Here is a 24467-nt window from a genome sequence, read left to right as displayed (position 1 = left end):
TGGAATATTTGAATGGAATGGCACCTGAAGACCAGGTCTGCTTTACAACCGAGGCTTGCACAATGGCTTATTTTTTGGTGAAAATGTGAACCCACAAGAGTATGTCAGGAAAAATTCCGGGCATCTTAAGGATGAGGTCACAAGGTGGGCTCTACCCAGGGCAGGTAGGGAGTCATTCCCCACCCCCCCCAGATCATCTGTAGAAGGTCAGCTGTGAGCGTTATGTTGTCTGATCCCTCTGCCCCCCTGGGATTACCCTGATATGAAGGTTGTTTCTCCTGCTTTTTAACTCTTCCTGCTTTAGTTGAAGTTCAATTTGTTGCTCCTCTAAAGTAGCCATTCCATGCCATAGGTTTTCCTGGTCTGAGCAGGCATCTACTGTGCGCTCCAAGTCTTCAACATGCCCATCTATCTCTGTAACATCGCATTTAAGTTTGTGTAGGCAGGTTTTGAATAAGCATTAGCTGAATATTCGTTCCGATCGCGGAATTTGCGGATTTTACGCGATTTCGCGATCCGCGAATCTCGCAAAATCGCGGTAAAATCCGCGAATCAGCGGGGGTGAATTTTCAGCCAAGCACTTACAGGGTTACAGCAGCAGGTGCAAAAGTTGAAACTAATTTTTTGTAACCTTTTACAAAAGGGTTACAAAGAAATTAACTTCAACTTGGGCACCTGCTGCTGTAAGCCTGTAAGTGCTTCCTAGCGCCTCGTTGCCTACTTGCAACTTTTCTCTGACCCTGCTCTGACCCTTGAAGCAGGGTCAGAGAATAGTTACAAGTAGGCAATGAGGCGCCTGTCATGAAAATTAAACCTCAACAGGAAGCACTGACAGATATAAAAACAAGCATTTGCAATGCAATAGGTCTCGCATTAGGAAAGTTTGAGCTATTGGTCTTGTAAATGACAATTTTTTTTATTTATGCGTTGGTTTTGAAAATAGCTAAAGTAATAGCTTTGTCATTTACAATGCCAATAGTTATAACTTTCGCAAATGTGACACCTATGGCATTTGTAATGCAACATGTTTTGTTTTTACGTGACGTAGCTGTATTGATATTACAAATTAAAATGGCTTTTAATTTTTTTAAATAATTAATACTTAAATAAAAGTGATTTTAATTTATAATGGCAATAGCTTAAACTTTTGTAAATAATGACGAAAATCCAAGAACCCGAGTAGCGCGAGTGCGGGATCGTTTTGAAGAAGATGTCTGTCCAAACGAGAGAGGAATAGAAAGCATCCCACTTATGCATTCTGGGGATCGAATTTCGAAAGACTCAGTGCCGCTTATTTTCCGCTGTCAGTAGACACTTTGTGTGAGAGATTCACAATACCTACAAACAAGTTATACAGCGGTCCTAAACTACAAGTACACAATCATCACTCGCCTTTTTAAAACTACTGATAGAGTTGCTAGTTACTCTGAATCTCAGGCATCTTGGACATAAGATAAACAACGTTTTTTTTATAAATGAACATAACGACCCTTTGAACCAACAACCAGCAGAAAAAGTCTATACCTGACAATTTTGGTAGCAACATAAAAATAAACCCTGAAGTCTATGCTTGAAGCTTGATAGGAATCCTTTTCCAGAATAGAAGATACCCAACCATACAGGGGCTATAAAATATTGTTTGTGAATACATGAATATTCTGCAAGACAGGTCCTGAGGAAGGCGGTTCTACACTGCCGAAACGTGTCGACCTTGCGTATTAATTTGCACTTTCATCTGCGATCCCTCAGACGCAGAATCAAGAATGAATGCAGTATGTATGATAAGAAAGGGGTGTATGTGTTTGTGAGAATGTTTATTGTTTTGTATATCGTTTTCTCTGCATGGAATAATCTTTTACTGATGGTGTTATAATATGATGTGTTTTATACTATGTGTTTTTTGAAAATCATATAAATTGATGCAATACATTGATAAATGAGAAAACTTTTGTACTAAGAAATAGAACTAAAAAGAAAAAAATAATAAAATTATAAAGTTCCCCCCAAACATTTTTTTCTCTTGATGTTTGCCCTTATGTGTTAAAATACAAAAACTAAAATGTTGGATACGTTCCATTGAAATTATAAAGGTCAAGGGGGAATATATATTATTTGAAAATCCAAGAACAGAAGTGAAATATTAACATCTTTTTGTGACATTTGTAATAAAGTTTGAAACATTGAGAGAACATATTTGAACCAGTTGTTGTTGAATGGTTGCGCAGATTGATGATGGGGTGGCGCTGAGTGGTGCTGTGGTGGTGCTGAGTGGTGCTGTGGTGATGCTGAGTGGTGCTGTGGTGGTGCTGAGTGATGCTGGGGTGGTGCTGAGTGATGCTGGGGTGGTGCTGAGTGGTGCTGTGGTGGTACTGAGTGATGCTGTGTTGGTGCTGAGTGATGCAGTGGTGGTGCTGAGTGGTGCTGTGGTGGTGCTGAGTGATAATGTGGTGGTGCTGAGTGATGCTGTGGTGGTGCTGAGTGATGCTCTGGGGGCGTTGAGTGGTGCTGTGGTGGTGCTGATTGGTGCTGTGGTGGCGCTGAGTGGTGCTGTGGTGGTGCTGAGTGATAATGTGGTGGTGCTGAGTGATAATGTGGTGGTGCTGAGTCATGCTGGGGTAGCGCTGAGTGATGATGTGGTGATGCAGTGGACAGAAAGGCCCAAAAAGCAGTCTAACAAAGGGCAGAATGGCAGAAAAACAAGGGAAAAACGAGTCCAACAGAGGGCAGAAGCGCACAAAAAACTTGTCGAACGGGGCGGAAAGGCACAAAAACGAGTCTAACAGAGAGCAGAAGGGCACAAAAAACGAGTCTAACAGAGGGCAGAAAAACAAGGGAAAAATGAGTCTAACAGAGGGCAGAAGGTCACAAAAAACGAGTCTAACAGGGGGCAGAAGGGCAGAAAAACAAGGAAAAAACGAGTCTAACAGAGGGCAGAAGGGCAGAAAAACAAGGGAAAAACGAGTCTAACAGAGGGCAGAAGGGCACAAAAAACGAGTCTAACAGGGGGAAGAATGAATCCCGCCCTGCATGTTTGTCCACGAAGATGCCACCTTTGTGTGCAATACCTCTACTCAACTGGAGTACTTTCTACTGTCTAATCAGTAAGTGCTCCCTTGTTGGCTAAATGTATAGGGGCAGATTTACAATAACTGGTGCATCCCCAGGGATGCACCAGTTATTGTGCGCCGCAGCTCTGGCACCCATGGTGCGCCGCATTTACAATGCAGCGGACCATGTGGCAAAAACGGCACAGATGCGTCACGCATCTGTGCCGTAAAAGCAGCGCATTGCTGGAGCTGCATCGAGCTGGCGACGCAGCTCCAGCAATGCTCTGGGGGGCCCTATCTCCCCAATGCTGTATCAAGCCTTGCGCCTGCTTCAAGCAGGCGCAGGGTTTTGACGCAGCATTGGCCTAAAAGTGGCTGAGTGAATTCTTGTAGATTTCACTCAGCCACTTTTAGGAGGCGTTCCGGCGCAGGAACGTCCTCCCCTGCACCAGAACGCCTCCGATGGCGCAGTGCTTTACAGCGTGACGCATCTCTCAGACGCGTCACGTTGTTAATACCCAGAACCATGGCGCATCTTTTGTGCTGCCGCTGCGTCACAAAAGGTCTCGGTAGAGGGTGGGAGTGGTGAACCAGAGGGTGACAGTGATGAACCAGAGGGTGGCAGGGGTGAACCAGAGGGTGACAGTGCTGAACCAGAGGGTGGCAGTGCTGAACCAGAGGGTGGCAGGGGTGAACCAGAGGGTGGCAGTGATGAACCAGATGGTGGCAGGGGTGAACCAGAGGGTGGCAGTGGTGAACCAGAGGGTGGCATGGGTGAACCAGAGGGTGGCAGTGGTGAACCAGAGAGTCGCAGTGGTGAACCAGAGGGTGGTAGTGCTGAACCAGAGGCTGACAGTGGTTAACCAGAGGGTGGCAGTGGTGAACCAGAGGGTGGCAGTGGTGAACCAGAGGGTGGCAGTGGTGAACCAGAGGGTGACAGTGCTGTACCAGGGGGTGGCAGGGGTGAACCAGAGGGTGCTGGTGCTCGCTGAGTCAACGTGCAGAGAGCGCCTTACCCTGAGATTAGTTTCTCACACCCCTATGCTCCAGGCAGCCACAGATCTCTAGACAATACTTTTTTCCACTGAAACATACTTTCCCCATAAAAGGAAGCAGAGGTGGAGAGAAGGAATGCTCGGGAACAGCCTGTTTACCCCGGTCCAACCCAGGAATGTAGGAGCTGCCTCATGCAGCCCATAGAAGAGCATTAATAAGCATTCATTTGCATCGGGCAGCTGTAATCTGAAGGTGAGACTCGCTGTTCCACGTGTTCTGTCTCAAGAGCATGATTAATATAGAGGCACTTAAACGAGTCTTATAATAAAATGGGTGTTTGGCGTTCTAAAATGACTCTTCATGAGCCCACATGGAATGCCAAAAGTACCTTTTAGCCTGAAGAAAACAATGAATATTTATTGATTGGTTGTAATTACTAATGATGCTGTCACTCACTTCCCGCCTCTGCATCCTGCATAGCAAAATGAATTTTCACAGAGTTGTTGAAGTATATTATTGATGAAGGGGCATCTCGCAGAGCGGCGCTAATGTTCATTGATAAGTGTTACTTTTATTCTAGTGACTGTACTGTCTCTTCACAACCCGAAGAGAAGATTGAATGTTTTACTTTTTACATAGTTTCATCCCTGTGCAGCCTTGCATATATATATGAATATGCATTCATTCATGTGTCTGACTTTAATATTAGTGCATGGGCGGTTATGTTCTTTAATGCAGCCTGCAGAGCAGCATTATTATCCATTGATTGGCCTACCTTTAAAATTTGTGATGGGCGCAATGTCCTCTCTAAACAATATGAAGAGCAGAATACATATTAATTGTTCTGTTTAAAAAATGATTAATGACTAAGGGTCGGATATATCAAGTGTTTTGCATGTCGCAAATGCTGCGAATCGCAATTTCGCAGCGTTTGCGACATGCAAAAGTGCATTTGGCATGTATCAAAGAAATCGCATCGCATAATAAGAATTCGCATTTTTGCGAATTCTTAATGTGCGAGAAGTGAATATTCGCAGAATAAATTGCGATTTCTAATTTTGCATTTCCTTAATTTTGCGAAAATCGCAAATTAGAAATCGCAAGGCAAGAAATCGCATCGAGATGTAAGAAAAAATCGTAAATTGCGAATTTCCAAAAATCGCATATTAAGAAATCGCTATTAACACCAAGTAGAATCAGGTGGTAAAAAAAAAATCACATAAAAAAGCTCCCACAATGCATTTTCTTTCTCTCCAAAATGGCGGGACTGTACTTCATTGCCAGGAGGCTGCGCATTCAAGCTCTTGCCCAGAGAAGACAAAGGCAGGATAGAATATTCAGAATACGCATTACGCTGTTCCAGCAGACTCAGGACGAGATCTATGAAAAATACAGGCTACATCCTCACACCATACTTGACCTCATTACTGAATTGGAACCTTTTTTGACACACCCAACAGCCAGAACACAATCAATACCAACACATGTGCAGGTATTGTGCTCACTGCACCTTTTGGCTTCTGGCTCCTTCCAAACTGTAATTGCTGAGGTTGGTGGAGTGTCACAGAGTGCCCTATCACGTTTTTTCCATGTCTTCCTGGACGCAATGATAACTAGACTTCAACATCATATATATTTCTCAAATACACAGCAAGCCATACAGGAAACCAAGTTGGATTTCTACCAAATTGCAAGATTTCCACATGTGATTGGATGTATAGACGGAACCATATTGCCTTCACTCCACCAGCAGCCATAGAATATGTATTCCGGAATCGAAAAAGCTACCACTCGCTGAACATCCAGATCATATGCAATGCAAAATAAATTATCAATGACATTGTCGCAAAGTTTCCAGGGAGTAAACATGACTCTTACATCTTCAGACATAGCGCAATTCATAGACGTCTCAGTGCTGGTCAGTTTGGAGATGGATACCTGCTAGGTAAGTAATACACATGCAAACATCCATACATCCATCCATCAATTTGGAATGGAACATACAGTTACTTTTTCCTCTCTAACTTGCAGGTGATAGTGCCTACGCAGTGCATGATTTCATACTCACCCCATACTTAAATCCTACAAATGCAAGTTAAAGACGGTACAACAGGGCACACCGGTCTACACGTGGGGTAATTGAATGTACATTTGGAATCCTGAAAAGCCGTTACAGATGCATACACAAAAGTGGAGGTGCATTGCAATACAATCCAGAGACATGTTGCAAAATTGTAACAGCATGTGCAATGCTGCATAACATGGCAATTTGCAAAGGCACAGAAATTGAAGTGAGTGACTCTGACACATCTGATGATGATGATAACCCTCCACCAAGAATTGCAGTGGCAGGAGTAGGAGCCATGGCTGGTCGTCAAAGAAGGGCAGAGATTACACGTAACTATTTTTAGGTAAGAAAAAATACTAAACACCAATATTGGTTTGCAATTGTTCTTTTATTTCAGAACATGCAAACAGTAATATAAGTTTGACTCATTACTTCAAATGTTTGAAAACTGAAATATCCATACATGTCAATGAAATAAAAAAACTGGTCTCAATGCATTACTGCTGCATAGGTAATTGAACACTTTAAGTCATTTTTTATGCTGGCGGGTGGAAGCATGTTGCTCCTGTGGAGGCATGGCCTCTTGCTCAGCTCTGGCAGTGGAAAGCCTTCCACTCCTGCGTTGCACCATGATGTTAGTTGGGGTGGGGTTGTTACTACTCCTACTGGAGTTGTCCTCGCTTTCTCCAGAGCAGAGGAGAGCGCTTGCACCTGAGTGGGTGGTTTGCATGCTTTCCAAAACCAATGTCATTTTGTTCACACTCTTTGCAACTGCACGTGTGCAGTCACTTAATTCACGCTGCTTGTTGATACTGCGACGTGTAAAATTGCTGGTGACTGCACATAGCCTGTTGATGGCCTTGGTGTATGTGTGCATTCTATCCTGTGCAGCCTGTGCAGCCCTGTTTCGTGCCTTTTCAGTTTTTACAAGTGTCACGCAGAGTTTGTCAATTGAAGCAGGCATGCTTTCCTGGTTCTTGTTTGACTTTAGTAGCTGCCTATTAATTGATCTCAGTGCCTTATGTTGTAGGCGCTGCACCTGAAGCATGTTCTGCTCAAGGCCTGCAAACACTGTGACTCCTTCTCTTTGTCCTGTGTTACTTCCAGATGCCTCCAGACGGAATGAGCGTGCCCTCCTTGGAGTTTGGGATTGCTGTTGTGCGTCATGGGAGGACACTGTAACTGTCTCATTGGGGACTGCTTCAACATCAGAATTTTCATCCTGTCCCATTGGTACTATAGGTGGTACACGTCGGCGCTTCCTTTGTGTGTGCAGATGTTGCACAGGGGCATTAGTGACTTCTTCTTCAATTTCTGACGTCACATGGGGAGGTGAAAATTTGAATTCATTGTCTGTCCTGGCCTCACTTGTATGTTCTGTGGATGTAGAATGCAAAATATGAATTGGTTTTCAATGCAAAATAAATAATTTCATTGCAGACTACTACTTGTACTGCACTGCTTCAGCATACCAATGAGCTATTTTGTAAAATAACATGAGTTACTATGGTTGAGAGTGTTACTATCTCAGTAGGACTACCACTCCCATAATGCATTGCTCAGTTCTTGTTTCACAGTGTAAGTGGACTACTATTAATGTGACATGCAGAGCACACACACACATTTTTTTAAAAGACACATGGATTCAATTAGCAGTCATCTTACCTTGTGCAGTTGCTGTGGGTTCAGAGCTGTCAATGGTAGCCACTCCACTCACACTTTCAGGTAACAGTGTGGATGCAATCAGTTCCTCATGGGGTGTGGGTTTGTCCACTACAGAAATTCCACCACCTGTTTGGTTTGCATCTTTGATCCTCTCAGCAAGTCTTTCTTTGGATCTGAGTCTCATGTCATACCACCTTTTTTTTATTTCCTCAATGGAGCGAGTGGTGACTCCTACAGAGTTAACTTTCTCCTGGATCTCCAGCCAGATTTTTCTTTTCCTGGAGTCAGGTACTTTCAATGCTTTTTTTCCCAAACAGGTCCTCATGGTTACACACCATTTCTTCAATGAGCACTTCTTGCTCCTTTTCTGAAAACTTCTGCTTTCTTTTCCTCTTTTCCAATGCCTGTTCCTCCTGTGCCTTCTGTGACTCCATTGCTCTCCAAACAGGTCTGCTCTGCCTCAGCACACTCTTCCAACTGCCACTGGGTGTGGCTCTGGGTAGAAGGTGCAAGCAATCACTGGAACTTCCTGGTTGTGATGTCATCAGCCTGTTCCTGCATTGCATGATTCCCGTTTTTGCAATTTCTTAAATTGCAAAATTTGCAATTTAAGAAATCGCAAAAAAAATCACAAATTATTCTGCGATTTTTAAGAAATCGCTATTTTCTCGCAGAATTCTTCTTACATACCATTTTGCGATTCCGAAATAGCGATTCGCTAAAAATCGCTATTAAGGACTCGCAAAATGGTTTTTTGATACATCTGCCCCCAAGTCCTTCTGTGTGCCCTGCAGGGCTGCATTTATATTCATTGATTAGCACAGCGTTTCTTTTACTGGCTGGGCACACCACTATCCCTTCGCATCTCGAAAAGATGATTTGATATGCATTGTTTTGTTAATCATTGATAATACCCTCCCTGTGCAGCCATCATATAATTAACATTGATTGATTTATCTGACGTTATTAATAGTGAATGGGCATACCGTCCCAGTTGAGCATTAATCCTCATTGGTCACTCAAATATTCACGATGGGGCGCCACGCCCACCAGTGCAGCCTGAAGAGCGAAGAAATGGTTTATCCTACTTTATTCATAAAGGGGTGGAGTGTCCTGCACATCAGCGTTAATATGCATTGATTACAATAGGTATCATTGGCTGGACACACTAATTTTCCTACGAGAACATGTAAAAATCATCGATTAGCCTTCAATATTAACAATGACGCACCCTGTCCTAGTCATTCATCCAGTGCATCCTGCAGTGCAACATTAATATCAATTGATTAGTTTAACTTGTTGTACCAACTACCAAAACGGTGACCGAGTGCAGCACTCACAGACATGCTAGGGCTTTTTTTCGTTCCTGTGTCGCATTCCACTTCCTGGCTTGCCCATCTCTACCACAAGCCCCACCCCCATCCCTTCTGCATTCTCCTTCCCTGCTCTTTATGTTTTTAAACTGTTGCTTGGGAAAACTTATAGAAGTGTTCACCTCCATAAAACCGTCCCGCTACAAAGAGCTATTTCCACTCGCACCGCCTGCCCTTGTAGTGTCACTGACAGTGACCAGGCAGCCTTGGGCAGTCTGGCAAATCACTAGTTTATCTCCTGTGCCTGACGCCTCTCAGGGCAGTCCCAATGGGCACTGGGCGGACTGCCACTATCATGATGCCAGTCTGCATTCAGCACAGGTTGTGGTAGCGGGATGTTTTTAACTTTCCTGCCAGTCCAGGCCCCCATGTACTGCTGCTGTAAATCATCCGACAGTGTCCGCCCTGACCTCGCTGGTGTTGCTGCCCTAGGAATAGGGGCGGGGCGTAAGGGTGTCACGTCATGGTGAGAGCAGAGCCACATAGCACAGCTCTCAAGACAGCGGAGCCACAACTCCAAGTGCTCTGTTTTGTTCACACTACAAGGAAGGGGCAAATACTTATTTGTTCACGCACTGCTCAAAAAGGAAATATAATTAGTTTCTGAATGCATGTCCATAGTCCTATTGGAGTTCGCACACAGATTGTTTATTTATTCAGCGTTCACACAATCTCAGCTGGAACTATGGGCAGTCTTAGTTCAATAAACTCCTTATGGGAGCAGACAATAAATCTGGACCAGTTCCTACATAACAGTGGTGTGTCTACTGCATGGCTCGCATGTGTGCTTAAATTTTACATAGCCTAATCGTTAGTGGGACACCCACACTGAAACTACCAGGCTGTTGTATGGCTGTGGAATGTGCGCTGTTACTTCGCGCCGTGATGGGGGCTGTCCGCGGTACTTTTTTGAAGGGTCTCGGGGATGGGTCATGGGCAGGGTTAGAAAAGGATAGAAGTCAGCTGCACTCCGGGGGTACAACAAAGTATTCGACTGGGTATGCCAGGAAAGTCAAGGCTCTTAGGGTGATCAGGATACCGCCATTACTGTCCAAGAAGGGCGGAAAGATTAATAGTAAATGCAAAACCTTGTAGGCACAAGGTGGATAACCTGAGCACTCCTGTGTGCTAATAAAGCAAACTAATGTAGAATGATAGTTCAAAGTTTTATTCACTTTGTATCAGTCTTTTACGTTGGTTTGTAGTTACAATTTTATAGTTCAAATTGATCTCCATGTAAAGGAAACGATTTTTCATAACATACTAATATCCAAAGGTTCCAAAAGTTCCAAAAGTAACATCATGTACATGATTAAAGTCCCCGATGCATTTCGAGCAGGTTGCTCTTCGTCAGGGGGTTAAGTTTGTACTGCAAACGAAGTAGAAAAAAAGGTACATGAATCAGGAGCCGAGTGTTTTTAGAAGTTAAAAAGATAGTAAAGTCCAAATTTAGAGCCCATGCTGAATATATAAACGTATCTGAAATGGGGTAGTAAGTCATGGGAATGAGGGTAATTGATAGCGTCAGAAGTAAAGAAAACGAAATAGTCACCCGTGTATAATTAGATGGTGAAATTTAATAATGTAGGAAAACGCTAGTGAAAGTATACGGTAAACGTGAATCAAAAGTATATAGCCTGTAAACACCAAGGAATGCACCCGAAAGTGTGGAGAGGGTGAAGTGGAGTCATGCGAAAGAATGTGATATCACCGTGAAAAATAAACGAACACCAAGCGGAGCTGTATTGCTGCGAACAGCAATATGAATTAGGTTGCCGAAGGATGAGGTCGCTTACCAGGTGTCTCATGGTTAGTTTAGAACATCGCGGGTGAAAGACGCCACACAAGGGACGCGGAAGTAACAAGTGACAGTGCGCCTGCGCCTAGATGTAGCGGGCACTTTAGAATAGAAGACGGACTGGTGCCGTGAGAGTGTAATGGGGAAAATTGACAAAATGTTATGCCCCCGTGTTAAAGATATCCCAGGACATGTGCAAGACACCCGGCACATCATCAATCTAATTGAAGGAACTTCATTCAATTCAGATCGACAATGGCTAGTCACATTAGACGTGGAAAGTCTTTATAGTAATATTCCATATGGCTGAGATACCCGCCACCCCCTCTCGACACAATCCCAAGGATGGGAAACTGGAAACGGTTCTGAACTTTTGGAAGGCGGGAGGGAGTGACCCTCCCGGCCGTATTTATTAAAATATGAAACAAAATGAAAACATTAAAATAACAGTTTCATATTATGTACAATTTCTTTTCCACATTACGATGTTTGGCTAACCTTAACATATTTCTAATACAAAGGTTCTCCTAGCCGAAACTAACATCCTACAAAACATTTTAACTTGAAATTGTACATCCTAACGTTAAGGGCCAACGGCAAGGTCGTAACCGGTGTCAGATCCCTAAACCAGAATTACCCCCCCCACTTGCGAGGGGCGACCGCACAGAGGCTGTACCTCATGTGCATCTACCAATTTCCCTTGACTTGACAGGGGGCCCCAATGAAATCGACGCCATTTAATGGTCGTCCGAGGACTCGTGTGAGGTGTCTAGAAGGTAGCGTAAACCCCCCTCCCCACCCCACACAACTTACCACATCTGCCGTCGCAGGTGTCCTGGCCCCGGGAAATTCCCAGGAGGGGCCCGTAGCCCCTCCTACCCAGGAAGGGGCCTTGACCGCCTTCCCTTTCCTTTCGGCGGCCCATCCTTAGAAGGGACCGCCTCCCCGTTGAGGGGCCAATGGCCACCTCCCCCGGGCGCTCCCATCCGTAATGGGTGACGCCCCCCCCATAGGGATCTTCCAATTACTGCTCACCGATCATGACCTTACCGCCACAGGCCGGATAGTTGACCGGCTATCCGGACCCCCCATAAAAAACTCCTGCCTAAAGGTCATGGTTTAAACTCTTCAGCCAAGCCATGAGATCTCCTATGAGTAACTCATTCCCCACCCGGGACAAATGGACCCCATCCCCCAAATACATACTGTCTCCCTTGATACAACCATGAGGAATAGAATGCAGTGCACTTGAACGAAACAATCTACCCAATTTGTTATTCACTTTCTTCACCGAATGATTTATAGCAGACACCGAATTCGCCCCCCGCCACACTTTACGTGGAATCATATGGGACCATGCAATTGTGCACCCTGGAACCCTTCTCGCCAACCAACTTACTGTGGAAAGTATCGCCTCGAGAAGAAGTCGTCTACCAGTGGTCACCAAATCGTTGCCCCCAAGATGGACTATGATTATAGATGGCGGTGACCTTGTCCGCCCTAACAAACCCTCGCAAAAGGATTGAAACTGGTCAATACAGAGCCCGCCCCTTCCGTAGAAGGTCACCCTGTACCCGTATTCCCCAGCCATGTGAATCATGTCACCTGCTTTGAATACGTCCGTGGCACGCCTCACGTATGAGTGGCCCACGACCCACACCACTTTTTCCGCAGCCGGTGATGTTTGACCGCTGGTTCCCAGGTGTCGGGTCGACTGCACAGTCCGCCCCGCCTCGTAAGCTTGCGAAACTGTAAACCAAACAAAAACAAGAAGCGTGAGTACATGATAGCAGCTTCACAACATGTGCAACCGCACATACCTTTTGTAACAATTCGAGGACCAACGCCCCAAACGTTTCACTTTTTCTACACTCAGACCCCTGGCTGTAGCCTCAGTAGCAGCCCCTATCCGAAAGGAATGGGTCCCAAACTCGCCGGGGTTCAAGCCCGCGGCCGAAATTGCCATTGTAAGCACCCGCTGGAACTGAAACCTCGTCAGTGGGGTGGCATCAGCGTGTCTCAACAAGGTCCCCCCCCATGATGCCGCCCGCTGCGCTAGATACTCCTTTACACAAACAACAGGGCACATGGGAGATCCGGGAATCCGATGTATGACTACACAATCCCCGATTGCACCCTGATCGGCCTTGGATCTGACAAACGAGACAATCATCGTCTCCCCCTTAACCTGAATGTGCTCTCGGCACAGTCCCCCCACCGTATCCTGCTTGTTCTTTGCCACCAGCTCGCTTACCCGCATCGCCCCATGGAATGCTAACGCAAAAGCGGCCCGGAATAACACGGTTTCATACTGGGATGAACATGTCGCAGGGAGTACGGATAATAACAGGGCCAACCTATCCAGACCTATCGGGTGCCTCTCATCTACTCTGCGACCCTCCAGGCGTTGCCACCCACGTAGCGCCTTCTGCACTACGAAAGACGCTGTCGGGTCCTGGATCCCATGAGCCCTTGCCATAAAGGAAATGGCGGCCCGATGCCTCTGGGCCGTAGCTACTGATTTGCCTGCCTGATGTAAAGACAGCAAAAATTTTACGACAAGCTCTTCCTGTCCCCAAAGCTCCCCCCTAGCAGAACCCAAAAAGGACCAATAGGAACGGAACGCCCCTTCATATGCCTTCCTTGTCCTGGGCGCTAAACTCTCTCCCACGAGGTTTTGTAGTTCGGGGCACCGAGAGACCAGAGAGCTTCGGGAAAGGGTGCCGCCACCGGGTCCGCTGTGGGCAGAAAACCCCAGAAGGCCTGCATACGGAAACGAGAAAGCGCGTCAGCCACTTGATTCAGCACCCCCGGGACATGTCTTGCCCTAAAGAGCACATTCAACTGCATACACAATAACACAATTTCTTTGAGCAGTCTCAGAATCCATTTGCAACGTGCTGCCTGACTATTGATACACTCAACCACGGTCATGTTATCAGACCAGAACACCACAGAGTGATCCCGGAACCCCTCAGGCCATGTTTTCAGGGCCACCAAAATAGGGAAGAGTTCCAAAAAAGCAATGTTACTCGTCAGCCCGCACTCGTGCCACCATGACGGCCATTTTTGCGCCGACCATTGTGTACCGAATATGGCGCCAAAACCTATACTCCCCGCCGAATCTGTCCACAGCCCCAGCTCCTCGGAGGACACCGCCGGCTTGTTCCAGACAATTCGACCATTGAAATCCGCCAGGAATGCCAACCAAATGCGCATGTCCTGGCGAATCTCTGCCGAGAGCCTCGTGCGGTGGTGTCCCTCTTTAAGACCGACCATGGCTTGTGCAATCGAGCGGGAAAAGGGGCGGGCCATTGGCATTACTCTAAGGGCAAAATTCAACTGGCCCACCGTTTGCTGCAATTGATGCAAGTTTACCTTAGTCTCTCGAATACATGTTTCAAGGGAGGCCCTGAATTTTACCACCTTTTCTTTGGGTAACCGAAAACAACCCTCCTCCGAGTCGAGCTCTATCCCAAGAAACTCGAGTGAAGTCGAGGGACCCACAGTCTTACCTGGTGCCAATGGCACACCAAAATGATTCATTAAGCCACAAAATTCTTTTAAAGCCTGTCCACATTCTGGATCCCCGGCTGCCCCCAGGAACAGAAAGTCATCGAGATAATGCATAACATGCTGAAAACCCGTCTTTTTTGTGAATACCCATTGCAGAAAACAACTGAACTTTTCAAAATAAGCACAAGATATAGAGCATCCCATTGGCATACATTTATCCATGTAATAGCGACCTTGAAACATGAAACCAAGGAGACGCTGATCGTCTGGGTGCACCGGGAGCAACCGGAACGCTGACTCGATATCTGATTTTGCCATCAGCGCCCCGGGCCCCAGGCGATTCAACATGGCGACGGCCTCATCGAAGGATGCATACCGCACCGAACACACTTCCGGGTCTATCGCATCATTCACGGAAAGACCTCGTGGGGCTGACAAATTATGTATTAGCCTAAACTCACCCGGGTCCTTCTTGGGGACCACCCCTAAGGGGGAACAAACAAAGTTAGCCACCGGTGGTAAATCGAATGGACCGGCAACCCGCCCTCGAGTCACCTCTTTCCTGATTTTTACTTGTACCACCGCCGTATGCTGCAGGACTGATAGTTGGTTCTTACAACTTGTTTTACCCTGAAAATCCCCCACTGGAATGCGGAAACCATACGAAAACCCGTCTCGCAACACCCCAGCGGAGACATGATCCGGGTATTCATTGAGCCAAGGAATCATTGCCATGGTGTCAACCGGGGTAGGTAAAGGCGCCCCTCGGACTATTTCAGACCTGCTTGGCGCTTCCCCTACCACCATTATCACCCGTCTTGGCTCTGCACATGGTCTCGGGATGGGAGGACTGTCCACACCCCCCACATTCGTGTCTAAACTTGCATGACCCTTGGGGCCTTGTACATTTTCCCCTGTTAAAATTCCAACAAATCCCCTTTTTACCTGCGTTGCCACTCGACTTCGAGTGGTGCTCGTTACCTGCACCCGTCCGAAAGGGTGTCCCAGAGGATTGGCGGGACGACTCACCCCCGTTACCCCCCAACAATGGTACCTTTAACATGCTTGAATTCTCCATTTTTTGCCAAGAAATGGAGTCATAACAATCCCAGGTCAGAGCTGGGTCGTGCTCTTTGGCCTTCCTAAAAATATTGTCATAGCAAAACCACTGATTGCCCTCGTATGATTGAGAATACTCCATGATACGTGTCTGATATATGGGCAACTCGGGCAACAACTCAGGCCTTCGTTCCCCCATAATTGAGGTGAATATGCCAAACGCCCTGCCCCAGGTACCTATGTTCTCATCAACCTTAAAGGCGGCCATTTTGGCGCGCCAAACACTCGGATGCAGAAGCTCTTTTTGGCCCTTCACATGTTCGATCTCGTAATGGTCGGTAACCAAAGAAAACATGTTCACATACTTATCGGCCCAAATCTTTTCCTTAACTTCGAGTGGAACATGCTGGGCCACTTTCTCCCTTCGTGAGGGTACAGACCCCTCCCCCGCAATCGGCAATAGCCGCTTACCTGAACTAGGAGCTGTACTTGCTGCCGAACTCGTGCCCGCTGCGGTATCACCCACCGGAACCTGTGGGGGAACAGAAGATGGTGCCTTCGCAGCCTCTCTAGAATCTCGCAATTGCCTCATTACTGCCCTGGCGTCGTCTGCCGTGGTGCCCTCACTATCTTTTCCCAACCACGCTGCCAGTTGTGCCGCCAACTCGGGAGGCATATCTTCCCCGTTCACGGGGGTGACTACGACGGGGATCGGTCGCCCCTCCTTCGGAACCGGGATTGGCTCCTCTATCGGTGTATCGGGAACCGGGGCCTCCCCCCCAAGTGCCCCCCTCTTGGACCTCTTGCCCCTCCCACTGGGGACTACTCCCGGCAATGCTGGTCCGACGACTCGCTTCGGGCCTCCAACCCCGTTCATTGCCGCCATCTGCTTTTTCATCTCGGCCATGTCCTTTACAAGCATGCGGAGCATCTGATCGGTACCGACCCGCTTTCCGACTTTCTTGCCCGGCATTCTCCAACGAAGATATCTGAAAGAACAAGAACAAAATTAAAACGCTCAAAATTGGCTCTTCGTTCCGCCTCGAGCTCACGTGCAGCGGGGAGGTGCAGCTTCAGAGCACAGGAACAAGAGGATGCTTCCTTGGCTTGTTGCTCCTTTTATCCGTCTTCGGGCGGGCGTAAACCCGCCTCCGCCCGCCTCCGGGGGAGTGGCTGGCGGCTTCAGTGTCTAGGACAACCCACTCCAGGGCGGGAAAAAAGCGCGCCCCGGCTACGCCGCTTCGGGCATACCAGCCGAGACTCGCCTCCCGCCCAAGATGGCCTCCCGGGAGGATCGGGGTACTCCACCATACGTTCGGGGGGACCGAGTGGTCGCCCCTTTCCATTTGTCTGTTTTTTGTCTTTAAGATCCAACCATCTTCCTAAATTACACACAAATAGCGGCATTCGGAATTATAATTCTACCTATATTCAGGATCGGCATAAGGGCGCTACTTAGATAGCAATCAAGGATATATGTCAGTTTTTTGCCTTTGGTTCACATAACAAGTTCCATCACTTCAAACAAATAACGATCCCCACGGATGGTAGTCCGCTTTTTACCTTCATGGCATAACATTTAAAACAAACCACGTGATATGCCCGAAACGAAATAAAAAAGCGCCAAAACGTCGGCCTTTGCTGATGGCGTTTTTCGAGCAAGAGAGGTGCGGATACGTTTGACTCAACACAGTAAGTCACTAGGAAAAATTTCCGTAAACCAAAGGATCTGTGACACGCAACGATATCCGTATAGAGCTCTGTGCTCTATATAACTAAAATACGTGGATTTAACTATATTACCAACCGGCAACCAAATTCTCTATTTTAAACTATATTGCAGATAACGATGGATGCATGGTAAAAATGCTATAATCGATCTCGGACAGTGTGACATACCTCACGGTAAACTAAAGACAAGCTAATAACCGAATAGGATCTAAGTAATATTAATTTAGCTGAAAAAGTTCCATCTTTTAAGGAACTTTCAAGTAAAAAAGCTATTGTGTTTGGGTTTCAGATATATTTGTTGTGGGCGCGATAAGAAAACAACGCCATGTGCCCATGTGCTAACTACAAAGAAATTATCCTTTATCTGAAAGTAAGAGATTATTCTGCCTTATATGATAAATGTGTCTAGTTAGGATACCATGCGGCTATAAATATAATCCACTTTATATGTGTATATGTTTTTTTAGAAACCCTGTTAAATCTTCTGACATTAATACACTTCCGGATTCAAAATTGTGTATATATAAATAAAATTGACCCAACACCACAGGTAGGAAGCGATAATGCAAACTAAAATCTGATATAGCAAGGCATAGTAACCGACAAAAGCTTCTTAATATGTGTTTCATTAGATCTTACAAATTTACCTGTATGAACTAAACTGACGTCAACCAATAAATACGGAACTAGTGATAAAGTAGTCTATCACTCACAATCTATATGTAAGTATAAAAAGCAGTATATATTACAACTAGATAGGAGAAAAACAATCATAAGTATGAATAATAGACAAAGAGTTATACAATCTTTTCCAGCATTGAGTTTCCTGAAGTACTAATATTCAGTATCTGTGCCATTTTACCTGTGTCTGCTATCAGAAACATAACCTCTTGCCAACCAAATATAAAGTGAGTACATCGCGTTTATCATGGATATCTACAGAAGGGAATGTGAAGTATAAAATTACCAGGAAATAGGTAATGTTATAAATAACTTAAATATAGGGGTCGATATTAGGTCAATAATGCTGTAGTCTATGACGCTAATTCAAAAGAAGCTCTCTAAACTTCAATTTGAAACTTTACCCAGCTACCGTTCCTCTTCTTTGCCTTTCCCTTTCCTTTCTTTTTTCTCTTTTTCCTTTCTCTTCTTCTTTTTTCTTTTTACTCATATTTCTACCTGTTTCTCAATTCGGTGGAAGAAAAAGTTAATTATAACAAAGAGGGAATACAGAAATAATGTTGTACATATATGTATATAGATGCATAGTCTTCCTTTTCCTCTCCCCTCCCCCCTTTTGTTTGTCCTGCAGCAATGAAATGTAAATAAGTTTATACATATGAAAAAATAATTTGCACTACAGATGTAACAATTTCGCCTTCTTTTTATATATCCTTTAACATTAGTGGTCTTTCTAACCTGTTTCCATTTATTCACACAAATGATGACAATAATGAAAATGCAGGAGGTGTGATGTATATATATTTCTATTTTTGCACTATTTTTCAAATTTATATATATATATATATTTTTTTTTTTTATTTAAAAAATGTTGAAAAAAATTATATGATGATAAGGAAGAATCAGTTTAGCCGATGCTATTCATCGAAAATGAAATTATATAAAGTTGCTGCTATGATAAAATTGTATATATAAGTATTGGGTGCCTGTAAAGTCTAAAAATACACAACAAGTAATTCTCTGTTCTCTTTTTGTTAGTGATGCTATAAGACAGTGTCCTGATGAAGGCAGCAGTGCCGAAACGCGCGTAGTCTCTATTCTGCCGCTAGCCATCATCACATAGATCCGCTGTCTAAATTCTGATTGATAAATATGACTTAAAGATGTAAACAATATGTGAAAATGTATCAGATATCTTGAAATATGTGTGTGGGCATTGGAAGTAGGGACGACCGTGACACCAGGTAGTGAGGTCAAAGATGGTTTTATTTTTATATGTCTCAGGGGTTTGGACATAAACGTCTTTCGGTTCCGCAGGGTCAATCTCTCTCGGGCAAAAGCACTTGGGTCCGTGGCGGTGGTCTTCTCCCGTCTTTTGGTGGGGCTTGGTGGGTCGTCACTCCTGATACCGCCGGCTCCGTGACATGCAAGAGACCAACAAAGAGGGAGGCCGTTAGATCAAAGTCCTCTAGGGGTGGTGCACCAAGAGGGTCCGGGTAATGTGCGGGCAAACCCAGTGAAACGTGCTCAATCTTTGTACAGTGCTCGGTGAACAAAAGGGGGGGTGGAGGTGAGGTACCGGGGAGGAAAAAGGGTAATGGAAGGGAAGGGAAACTACAGAGGGAAGGGACAAACGGGATTTTTACACTATTTACACTCGAGAACTCCGGCTCCTCACCCAGGCTGCCCAACGCTGCCGTACCTGTGACAGCCACACTCCTCCCTCGGGAGTGTGGCACGGCGGTTCACTGGGTCGTTGGCCTCCTGGCTTTCCTCCGGTCTCAGTCCCTCCGTCTTCTCCGCGATGTTCCTTCGGGATGCCTCTTTCTTCGTCTCCTCCGCTTCCTCTGCTCTGCTCCGTGCCGCTTGCTTCCGCCTTTTTCTCCTCCGGGGTAATCGCACACCCTGTGTACATCACTTCCCGTCTTTTAACCAATCCTGTCTCGCTGACGTCCTTCGGGGGCGGTTCCTCCTCCTCAGATGCGAACGCCCAGTTAAAGGAGCCGCTATTTTCTTCCTCGTCGTCAGGTCCGATCAGACCGTCCTTCCACTGTTCAGTCTGTAAATAAGGAGGCGATGTATGGTCAGCCGGGCAAGGACTCCACCATTCACGAGGGGTACGCATCCCTACCTCGTTACAATGTGTAAATCTTTATATCCAAAAAAACAATGAATTCAAAAGAACAGAATAACAATAAAAAATAAATGTTTCCTAATATATTGTGTTGTGGACTTTCCATTCTTGCACCCTACTTAATTGTTTATTGTATGTTTGCTATTGTTCACTTTCCCAAAACTTAATTGTTTTTAGGTCTCGACTATTCTATCCCGCAGGGATAGATAGGCCAGAGTATAGTAGGCACTTCAAAACTCTACCAAACTTGCGGATCACACACAGTTCATGTGAGCGATGCACGTGCACAAACCAGCCATGTCACACCACCATTTGTCTGTGCCTCGTATCACACTTCAAAGGCTGCCGCTCCCCCCAATCAAACTTCAAAGGCTGCCGCTCCCCCGCCCCGCATTAGACTTCAAAGGAATGCACTCCTGCTCTTCTCCCCCGCCCCCGCCACAGCAATGCTGAGAGCTTGTTGTTGTTTGTTCACCCCCATGGATCACCATGATTACTTGTGGCATACAAACTTCTCCCATTATAAGCTCTGCATGCAAGTGTTCGTGTTTCCTTTCCCTTAATCAGCGCAGCGCCTCTTCGCGGCCACCCCGCTTCATCTTTCACACCAGACCACCTACATTTTTTATCGTATTTCCTGATTAGTGCCCACATAGGTACATGCGACAATGCGTTAGTCCTTCCATCTTAAACCTTGCATTACAACCAAAATAAACACAGACAACAGAGGAATTTCTATTTGCGAGAGATGACTCTGCTCCGATTCTCCACGACGTGCTGCCACTCTGCACCACACATTAACTGTGGCCACTGCACGGTGTCGGCAACAAAAGGCAGAACCACTCCTCCTATAAACGTAGCACGTCTGTGCTGCTTCTTCAACCATGGCCTGGGCTTTAACCAACATGCAAGCATTCCCATAATGTACGAAGTCACCTTTATTTAGTCTACAGCCCCCTCGTCCCCACCCCCGCAGAAATAGATTTGCTTTAGTTCGAAGTGAGGTGATGTTTTGGGTTTTGTTTTAGTCTAGCTTCCCCGCATTTGTTAGCCCGCATTATTCTTCAAACCACACACTGCTGCACGCCTCAAACTGCTGCACACCACACACTGCTGCACACCTCACACTGCTGCACGCCTCACACTGCTACACGCCTCACACTGCTACAAGCCTCACCCTGCTACACGCCTCACACTGCTGCATGCCTCACACTGCTGCACGCCACACACTGCTGCACGCCACACACTGCTGCACGCCACACACTGCTACAAGCCTCACCCTGCTACACGCCTCACACTGCTGCATGCCTCACACTGCTGCACGCCACACACTGCTGCATGCCACACACTGCTGCACACCACACACTGCTGCATGCCTCACACTGCTGCATGCCTCACACTGCTGCACCCCTCACACTGCTGCGCGCCTCACACTGCTGTGCGCCACACACTGCTGCGCGCCACACACTGCTGCACGCCACACACTGCTGCATGCCTCACACTGCTGCACACCACACACTGCTGCATGCCTCACACTGCAGCACGCCTCACACTGCTGCATGCCACACACTGCTGCACGCCTCACACTGCAGCACGCCTCACACTGCTGAACACCTCACACTGCTGCACTCCACACTGCTGCACGCTGCACTCCTCATACTGCTGCATGCCATACACTGCTGCACGCCTCACACTGCTGCACGCCGCACACTGCTGCACGCCTCACACTGCTGCACACCACACACTGCTGCAGGCGTCAGACTGCTGCACGCCTCACACTGCTGCACACCACACACTGCTGCACGCCACACACTGCTGCATGCCACACACTGCTGCACGCCTCACACTGCTGCACGCCTCACACTGCTGCACGCCTCAGACTGCTGCATGCCTCACACTGCTGCACGCCACACACTGCTGCACACCTCACACTGCTGCACGCCACACACTGCTGCACATCACACACTGCTGCACGCCACACACTGCTGCACCCCACACACTGCTGCACGCCACACACTGCTGCACGCCTCACACTGCTGCACGCCACACACTGTTGCACGCCACACACTGCTGCACGCCACACACTGCTGCATGCCTCACTGTTGCACGCCACACACTGCTGCATGCCTCACACTGCTGCACGCCACACACTGCTGCACGCCACACACTGCTGCACGCCACACACTGCTGCACGCCACACACTGCTGCATGCCTCACAGTGCTGCACGCCTCACACCACCACCACATCACTCTAGGACACCACCACATCACTCTGGGACACCACCACATCACTCAGGGACACCACCACATCACTCACAGAACACCACCACATCAATTTTAGTCTAGCTTCCCCGCATTTGTTAGCCCGCATTATTCTTCACACCACACACTGCTGCACGCCTCAAACTGCTGCACACCACACACTGCTGCATTGCTCATGGAACACCACCACATCACTCACGGAACACCACCACATCACTTAGGGGCATCACTCAGGGGCACCACCACATCACTCAGGGACACCACCACATCACTCACGGAACACCACCACATCAATTACGGAACACCACCACATTGCTCACGGAACACCACCACATCACTCACGGAACACCACCACATTACTCTGGGACATCACTCAGGGGCACCACCACATCACTTAGGGACACCACCACATCACTCAGGGAAACCACCACATCACTCAGCAACAGCCCCACATCACTCATAGTCACCACCACATCACTCACAGACACCACCACACCACTCACGAACGCCACCACATCACTCTGGGACACCACCACATCACTCTCGTACACTACCACATCACTCTGGGACACCACCACATCACTCTGGGACACCACCACATCACTCTAATACACCACCACATCACTCAGCCCAACCACAACAGCATCACTCAGCACCACAACAGCATCACTCAGATCCACAAAAGCACTGTCCTTGCTTGCTATCAACAAGCATTGCCATAGCCAATAGGACTCGCATTCGGAAAATGTAAGATATTGGCTTTGTGAATAAGAATGCTATTAATTTATATATTTTCAAAGCCAGCACATATTATAAAAAAAATTCATTTACAATACCAATAGCTCACACTTTCCTAATGCGAGACTTATTGCATTGCAAATGCTTGTTTTGTTTTGTTGCGTACTAGGGCCTGTTTCTTAGCAACTGACTTTTTTCAGTTGGCAGAGGAATAATTTTTCTTGCAGCATTTACATTTACACAGCTCTTGGTTTGGCAATTTATTGTTTCCGTTCACCATCCTTACAGTGGCATTGCACATTGCTAAGCTGGTGAGAGGGCTACTCTTTTTAAGTTCAATTACTCGAATATATATAAATCCGTAGGTAGGAAAACAACTTGCTGCTGAATGCCACATAAAGTTCGAGGGCATGTTTCATCACATGGAAATCAGGCAGGCTCAGCAGGATACAAATAACATCCCACTCTTGGACATCAAATCCCGCCTCTCAATGACTATAAAGCCTTGCATATTAGTGCGTCACCTTTGAATATTCCACCGACTCATTCATGGCGTTTTATTTGATTCACTATTTGATTTACAGTGTTTTTTTATAATTAAATAATTAGTATTAATGCGGCTGAAATGAGCTTCTTAGATATATTTTACTACTGATTTCATTACAAATTAATTCTGTAATTCGTCGCATACAGCACTTGCTAGTGAAATATATGTGTATATTCAAGATATCAGAAATGTAATTCAGATCAGTCAAACATTTCTTATTAAGTTTTTTTCGTTAATTGCCCTTAGTCAAGATAAACTGCGTATTTAAAAGGTTCAGGGCTTCTTTTTCTTATCACCAATGTGCGAGTTGACAGCCAACAGAAAAGGGTTTCATTTCAAATGGCTCGTGCAAGGTTTGGTCTTCTTGAGTTGCACCTAATGGAAGTTTTGATCTCTGTAAAATATACAATACTCGAAGAAAAGCAATGGCTGGTCTTTTTTAGCCCACATGTGTCATGCTAATTGATCCCTGTCCTTCCCTCCAAAAACTTTTAGCAATCAGCTTTGAAAGATCTGCAAGGAATGGTTTCTTGCCACAGCTTGTCAGATTCATATTAAATCTAAACTCCTTTATGTCACTGCACTTCTAAATGAAAAAAACGTTATTGAACGGAGCCAAGTCGTTTTTAGTAAAAGGAGCCATTGCCCTATTAACTTCATAGTAAAGAGGAAAATGGAGGGTTGATAATCTTCTATTCTTCAAATGTACAAGTAAAAAGCCAGTTTCTGTTCTGCTCTGCACCTACGAATGGTCTACGATACGAAAGCACCGCTCTTTTACGGTGAAATTGTTACTTGCATTTCAGATCTTCTACAAGGATTCCTGCTGTCTCATGACTCTATCTAGGATAC

This window comes from Lissotriton vulgaris, chromosome 10, assembly GCF_964263255.1.
Source record: "Lissotriton vulgaris chromosome 10, aLisVul1.2, whole genome shotgun sequence".
Classification (NCBI taxonomy): domain Eukaryota; kingdom Metazoa; phylum Chordata; class Amphibia; order Caudata; family Salamandridae; genus Lissotriton; species Lissotriton vulgaris.
The sequence above is the reverse complement of the archived record's forward strand: the minus strand, read 5'-3'. Positions refer to the sequence as shown.